We start from the raw sequence: 6,000 nt of genomic DNA, 5'->3' as shown, positions 1-6,000 counted from the left end.
GAGCTGTCCATGGAAGGCCAGTGTGGAGGGTGAGGCTAGGGATAGGGGCTCTGGAACTCCTTCCCCACTGAGTCAGTGAGCTCAATTACCTATTTCATGTTTCTTTATTCTAGAACATTCCTTTGATGCCACTGGGTATTAAAGAGCCATTCAGATTGACCAATTAACAGATAATAATAGAAATATGAAAAGTAGCCTCATCAGGAGCCAAACCTGGTTTTCAGAAGCTGCTCTGCAGGCCCAGCCTTGACGCTGACTTGGCTTCATGTCAATCTGTCAGAAAGGAAGATCCAGCTGGACCCTGGCAACAAGGCAGGAAGTACACTAGTGCAAAGTGACCGTACTCCAGGACACCTGGGGAGGAGGCTCCCCAAGGGGGAACTGAGAAGCTGTTACCAAAGCGCAGGGGTGAGATGCAGGAAGAGCAAGATGGCTTCCTGCCTGCCCCCAGGCAGGCCACCCATGGGTCAGGGAGTGCCTGCTGGCCTAGCTTGGCTGTGCAAGATTGGGGCCTTGCTTCTTGACATGCAGGGTCAAGGAACTGTGTCACCTGAGAGTGACACACTGTGCCATCATGTGGATGTCACTGTGCCGTCCCTCATACCTCACGTGCCTCCCAGCAGAACTAATGACATCATGAGCCACAGGAAGTGCCTCACTGACATCAGCCCTTAGTGAGAACAAGGCCTCAGTGCAAAACAGGACTTCTCCCTGGTCCTTGGTGACTGGGTCTGTCTCCCACCCTGCAGAGATCGGGTGGACCAAAGGTCTCAGAGATGGCGGCAGGCGAGGCAGCATGTTGAGGAGACAGGAAGCCCTGCCAGCTCCCTAGGGCCACCTGGAGAAGGCTGAGCAGAGGCCTTGGGGCAGAAGGGCCAGGAGCCTGCACAGAGGAACAGGGGAGGACCCACAGGGATGTGGGAGCACCCGGCTTGGAAGCCAAGCTGCTGCTCTTGGTGGTGGGAGCTGCCAGTCCCTGAACCAGAAGGTTCAGCTCCTCTTCCTAACTGGGGTAGTGACAGCAGTTCCCCTCAAGGTTGCTGTACAGATTTAATGTGGAAATAGTCTATAAGGCAGCAAGCCTGTGCTTCTTGACTGGGATTCAGTGGAGCATGGATTTTGCCATCTCTCACAATAACAGAATGGCCCTGTGGTCAGCTGCTAACACAGACCCTCTCTGAGAGTCCTGTGTCCTAATGTGTGTGCTAACGGTGCCAAGAAGCGTGGCAGCGGAGCCCTTTGGCCCAGCATTCCTCACAGTCATTAACCAAGGACTCTTGAACTCTTAGAAGAAAGCATGAGGGGAAAGCTGCATGGTGCTGCAATATCCTGGAACTGGCAAGGATTTCTTGCATATGACCCCAAAAGAGCAGACAAGATTAAAAAATAGATGAATTGGACTCTATTAAAATTTAAAATGTTGTGCATCTTAAAGATTTTAAGATGCTATCAAGAGTGAAAAATTATAGTTTTGCTGGATACGAAATTCTTGGTCGACAGATTTTCCCTTATTCATTTGAAAATGCCATCCCATTATCCTGAGGTCTCCATTATTTCTAATGAGAAATCTGATGTTAAGCTTATTGTGATTTTTCTACTTGTGATGAGTCATTATACTCTTTGTCTTTCACATTTAATAATTTATATAGTTTAGGTGTGAATCTTGGTATTATCATACTTGAAGTTAATTGAGCTTTGGGACTGGTAGATTAGATTTTTTTCATTAAATGGAAAAGCTTTAGGACATTGTTTTTTCAAATGCACATTGTCTCTTGGTATGCATTGGGTGACCATCTGAGGATGGTCAAATCCCTTTTATAAAATGGTTTAATATTTGCATATAACCTAGTATATCCTTCCATGTGCTTTTAATCTCTCTAGATTACTTAAAATCTGAATACAGTGTAGATAATATGTAAATAGTTCATAATGAAAAGAAAAAAATATACGTTAAAGTATAGCACAGATGCAAATTTTCCCCAATACTTTTGATCTGTAACTGGTTGAACCCACATACAAGGGATCCATTGAGACTGAGGGCTGCCTGTATTTGCCCACCTATGTTCCCACTCTGTCTAGAATTCCCATGATGTGTGTGTTGGTACACTTGATATCTCCCAGTTTTCTAGGACCCTATTCATTTTTCTTTGTTCTATTTCTTGAATCAGTTCTACTGACCCCTCTTCAAGTTTGCTGATTCTTTCTTCTTCAGCCATCTCATCTAATTTCTCTGCTCATTTTTTTAAAAAAAGATTATTGTTGCTTTGATTTTAAAATGTGACTTCCTCAGAATTGCCTCCAGCTCAGTGTTGATTAGGCAGTGATTGCTGAGTTTGTGCTCAGACATCCTGAGGCAGTAAGGTCCAGCTGCATCTGCTTGTGAGTTGGGGATGTATCCAAAGTCCAGGCTGTTTACATGTCTTCCTGGCTTTTGCCCTCTGCAGGACAATAAAGGGATATGACAGCAAAAGAGCAGACAATGAGATTAAAAAATAGATGAATTCAACTCCAAATTAAAAACATTGTGCATCAAAAGACTCTATCAGGAATGAAAAGGATAGTTTTGCTGGGTATGGAATTCTTGATTGACAGATTTAAATGTCTGCTCCCTATGTGTCTAAGATTTCATGTACAGCCAGGGAGGTATATATAGGGAGGGTCTGTCTGTCCCTGAACATGCTCACACCTTTGCATGTGTGCACAATCTTTCACACTTCCAGGGAGAGTGGAAGCTTTGGGAGCCCATGCCTTGATCTTCCCACTAAATGTCTCACTAGTCCATCAGTCTTGCTTCCTCTAAGCTAGCCAAGGCATTTGTCTCCTGTTCATCTGCCACTCAGATAGCTGGTTATCCTTCACAACACCTCAAGTGCGGGGATTTTCTCTGTAGGATTAGAATCAAGGAAATCCCCTCTGGCAGGAAGCTGTGGGTTTTCAAGCCTCATTCGCTGGTAAACACTAAAGGACACCTTGACTGAGCTGTGGGCTGGGGATGGAGCAGCCCCAGGGAAAAAACAGCACAAGTTTGGGTTTTTCCTACTTCTGTACTTTATCTTGAATAAATGTTTTTCTATTTCCATTTAAATCTAAATACAATCTAAATCTAAATCCAAATCTAAGTTGTTAGATTTGGATTTGGTAAATTTTCAGTTGTTTTTGATAATTTTGACCAGTTTTATCATTACTGTCTGCCAGTCTGGAAATCAAGGAAGTGACAAATTTGAAAAGTGTGGCCCACTGGCAAGTCTCTTACCTGCATGGTTCTTCTAAAACGTTCTGTGTAGACCCAGTCACACACCTGGATCTCATGACACCTAGGTCAGCACTGAAACTTAGAAAGGGTGTTAGGTTAAGCTTAGGCAGACTTCACTTTATAACTGGCAAAATGTACTCAGAATCTCTGTTGGTTGATCCTGTGGGTCTTTAACCCCTAACTACCTGTAGGACAGCTCTGCCCTGGGCTTTTGGCCCAACACTCCCTGGCTTCGCCTGGACCCAGGAGTGCTGAAGAGTGGGGAGTGCAGAATGCCATTATTCTAAAAGTCAAGTGCAAAGGTTGTGCAAGAGTGTTTTGAACCCTGAGCTACGCTGTAGCACTGCTCCTGCCCTGAGTGGGTTTCAGGGCTGTTCTGGTGGTGGGGGCCAGAGAAATCAATGCAGAGATGGGCCTTGTCCTTGGAAGTCAACTCCCGGGCAGGAGCTACTATATATGTTGGAGTCTGAGATGTCTTGAGATGTCACTCCCAGGCGTAACTCCATCAGACCCACAGAGGGGACAGGGGAAGGGTCTAAGGAGAAACCCCGTGGGAGCTTGACCGGACTGGACTTTTATGGGGCTTACAGCAGGAAGGGAAGGGCTTGGGACAGGAAAAGGTGTTTTTAGGATCCCTTGTCCCTTTGGAGTTGGTCAGGGGAGTTGGCTAAACTCCAGGATTGGCCAGGGGGTCCTGCTGATTGACAGGCGTTAGGAGATCTGGCTGATTGACAGGCGTTTCCGCCGGCATCTGATTGATGTTCCTTTCCCGTGCGGGCTGCTTTGTTCTAAGTGGCCACTAAGTTGCCACCACTGACCTAACAGCCGCTCTGTCAGCTCAGTGTCTGGAGGACGCTGCCTGAAGGTTCTTGTCTCCGGATGGCTCGTCCCTGCTTCCAGGGTGAGCTCACATCCCGCACTATTCTCTCATCTCTCCAAAGTCCAACCTGTGGCCCTGCCATCTTGAGCCATGGATTAGAGATTTTTAGGTAAAGTTTTCTCCTCTGCTGAGTGAGTTGATTTGTGGTGGCAGCAGGGACTGGTGGCCTGGCAGGCGGAGAACAGAGGTGTGGGAGCTGCCCCTGGCCTGGCCCTGCTCACCCCACACTCTCGGCTGTGCGGGGAATTCTCCAGGGAACACAGGACCTGGGGCAGAGGGCGGGGGTGTGTCCACGGTTGGAAACTCCAGATCTCTAGAGGACTCTGCCCTTTCGCTGTGGTTAGAAAGGCCTGTTAGTGAAGAGGACTGAGTACTCTAACCCTAGAGATGGAACTTTCCCACCCACAGCGAGGGCGACTGGCCAGGAGCAGCTCCCTCAGAACAAGGAAAAGATGCCCAGGCTGTGGGGACATGAGTCAGTGGCCCTGGGCTCCCGAGGACTGCAGCCCCACCGTCCAGCTGGGGTCACTCAGCCTGCCTCACTCCTGCCTGAATCCATGGGTCCGAAGCCCATCCAGAGGCAGCATTTGTGGAGCACCCAGCTGGTCTGCAGGCCCCTGAATGCAGGCCCTGAACTGGGTGACATTTTGGGAGTCACAGGCTCATTTGTGAATTCCCAGGACAAAGGATGTTGGGGACTACAAACCAAGTCAAGATGGCGCCTGGCAGTCTGCCAGGAGGAGTGGTTTGTGAGGCAACGCCACCGAGCCATTAAGATGGAGGGATTCCTTATTGGCTGACTGCTGTATCTGGATGATGCTGACTGAGTCAAGCTGTGTGTCATCAGTTAGGTATATATACCTCTGCTGTTTTGCAATAAGGCGGCTCCTGCTACCTTGGGTGCCCGCTACCTTGAGTTCCCGCTCAGTTCCCCCTGAGTTTTCCCTACAATAAAGCAATTCCCGCTTCAACCTTCAAGTTGCTTGTCACCTCCCAGCTATTTGCCCAGCCGGACTGCGGCAATAGGAAACCAGTCTCCGCTTGGCTGAGCCTGGTCAATGTGCTGGGGCTGACCTGAGCTCTCCCTCTGTGACTGAGGCTCTGAAGGCCGTGCCCTCCTGGCCCAATCCCTCGCTTCTTCTCCTGCCCCATGCTCTTCTCAACCCTGCAAGGAGACTCCATCCTCCCGGGGGCCAGTGCAGTGGGCACAGTGGGTCCGACAGCTGTCTCTCTGGATCAATGAGGCATTTGGCTCACCTAACCATAGCATGTCTTGCTCTGATCATTTTGGAGAAATGGCCAATTTGGGGGCCTGCCCTTATCTCAGAACTTGGGATTGCAGAGCTTTTGTAAGGGATCCTGGTGGTCAAGGGTCCCTGCAGGACCTCTGTTGGGTGCTGAGCCCCAGCATGTCAAGTCTACTGGGTTGGCATGCCCAGCTTTGGGCCTACTCTGACCTTGTCCTGTGCCCTTGTCCCAGCGCTGATTCCTTACAACCATCTCCCAGTTTGAGACCTGCTTTCAACCATTGTCTGTGTCCACGAGCTCACAGCACCGTGGACTGTCCACACACACCAATCACCCAACCCTGTGTCTGCGTGGCCTTTGCTGTAGACCTCCCCTTGTTCTGACAAAACAAGCAGCATCATTCGGTAGAGGAAGATGGTAAGCATTTATAGACAGATCACAAGCCCAGTGCCCACGGGTGAGGGACAGGGACATTGACAAGAATGAGTGAAATGGGCCCCGAACTAAAGGGTCATGGGTCCCAGGAGGGGAAGCAGCCACCAGCTCCTGCGGTTTCCACTCGGCAGGAAGACGGGCCCAGGACCTCCAGATGCCCAGACTGTCCCGAGAGAAGTGAGAA

The sequence above is a fragment of the Spermophilus citellus genome, assembly GCF_964194105.1.
Source record: "Spermophilus citellus genome assembly, chromosome: 11".
Classification (NCBI taxonomy): domain Eukaryota; kingdom Metazoa; phylum Chordata; class Mammalia; order Rodentia; family Sciuridae; genus Spermophilus; species Spermophilus citellus.
This window is presented reverse-complemented; position numbering follows the sequence as displayed.